Below are 2227 nucleotides of genomic sequence, written 5' to 3' on the forward strand. Positions count from 1 at the left end.
ATATATATATATATATATATATATATATATATATATATATACATATATACACCGGGCTTCTTTCAGTTTCCGTCTACCAAATCCACTCACAAGGCTTTGGTCGGCCCGAGGCTATATATATAGCTGAGGGATTAAAATTAATCAAAGGACATACTAAGTATGCCTACCTACTGGAAATAACAGTCAAATCCCCTATTTAAATTGCCAAAATACACTGATAATAACTACAGAAATCAACCGTCCGAAGGTTGTGTGTGTGTGTGTGTGTGTGTGTGTCTTTTCCCCCCACCACCGCTTCACAACCGGTGTCGGTGTGTTTACGTCCCCGTAACTTAGCAGTTCGGCAAAAGGAACGGATATAACAAGTTCGAGGCTTAACAGAAATAAGTCCTGGGTGTCGATTTATTCGACTAAAAACAAATTGCACAAGGCGGTGTCCCAGCATGGCCGCAGTCTAATGAGCGAAACAAGTAACAGATAAAGATATCTGCTAAAACCTAGCTTCATAGCATTGAGTCGATGAGAATTAATTCTTCACTCAAATCCAAATGTATTCTATTGCCGGTGGTAGTACCTCTAAATTGTCACCGATTCTGTCACAGAGCAGAATAGGTTTTGTGCTTGAAGCACAACGAAAAGTAACAATCAGATTTAAGCTAAGGAAAAGAAAATGATAATCAAATACGTCTTCCCGTCAGCCACTTCGCCGGATCTCAGTTTTATAGAAAAGGAAAATAAGGTTCTTTTATCCTTTATCTTTTACTAGTTTCAGTGATTTTACAGCGACCATGCTGGGGCACTGCCTCGAGAAATTTTTGTCGAGCCCAAGTAATTTTTTTTTTGAGCCCAGTACTTTTCTCCTGGTCTTTTTGCCGAACCGCTAAGTAATGGGGACATAAACTCACTAACACCGGTTGTCAACCGGTGGTCTCTCTCTCTCTCTCTCTCTCTCTCTCTCTCTCTCTCTCTCTCTCTCTCTCTCTCTTTCTCTCTCTCTCTCTCTCACACACACACACACGACAGGCTCTTTTCAGTTTCCGTCTACCAAATCCACTCACAAAATTGTGGTCGGCCCGAGACTATAGTAGAAGACGCGTGACCAAAGCGCCATGCAATGGGACTGAACCCGAAGCCATGTGCTTACGAAGCAAGCTTCCAATCACACAGTCACACCTACCACTAGATTGTGAGATTTGTGTACACCTTAGATATATTAGGTTGTCTCACATGAAATGTATCTTAAATGGGTTTCTTATGAGTCATCTATAAATGGATTTTTAATGAGTTTCTATGCATATGCTTGTATTTACACTTAACTCTTTCTAGACAATACTATTATTCAAAATTGCTACCCACGGCTCTTATGACAATGTTGACAACTGAACAATACCGAGAATTTTTCTTGTACGAGTACAAGTTGAGTCACTCTGTCACCGAAGCTCTACGAAACATCAAGCGGGCTTTTGGTAACGATTCTGTTGACATTAGAACTGTTGAGAGATGGTTTCAAAGATTTCATTCAAGAAATGAAAGCCTTAAAAATGAACCAAAAAGGGAGACCAAAACCAGTTATTCGGCATGATGAATTGAATGCTTTGGTTGAGCGAAATCCGAGAACAACAGTCCGAAAAATCGGATCAGAGCTCCAGACATCTCCCGCAACTGTTTCTCGACACTTGAAGAAAATTGGGAAAGTCAAAAAGATTGATAGGGTTGTTACCCATCAACTTAATGACATTCAAAGAAACAGAAGCCTTACAGTATGTTCCATGTTGATTTCTCGGCTGGAAAGAGAACCATTTTTGTATCGACTTATTACGTGTGATAAGAAATGGATACTCTTTGATAACAGCAGGAGGACAGGATAGTGGCTAGATGTAGGAGAGTCACCAAAACACTATCCAAAATCACCATTGCACTCTAAGTAGTTGATGGTCACTGCATGGTGGCCAACAAAAGGGGTTATTCATTATTCACTTTTGCAACAAGGAAAAACTGTAACAGCAACATCCTATTGTCAGGAAATTGATTGTATGCATGAAAAATTAAAAAAGAAGCAACCCAGACTAGTGAATAGAGATGGTTCAATTTTGCATCATGATAATGCACGGCCTCACACTTTTCAAGCTGCGGTTCACAGGTTGCAAAGCCTAATTATGAAATTTTGGCACATCCTCCTTATTCTCCCGATATCTTTCCTACTGATTATCATATATTTAAACACTTC

The sequence above is a fragment of the Octopus bimaculoides genome, chromosome 13 (assembly GCF_001194135.2).
Source record: "Octopus bimaculoides isolate UCB-OBI-ISO-001 chromosome 13, ASM119413v2, whole genome shotgun sequence".
NCBI classification, from domain to species: Eukaryota; Metazoa; Mollusca; class Cephalopoda; order Octopoda; family Octopodidae; genus Octopus; species Octopus bimaculoides.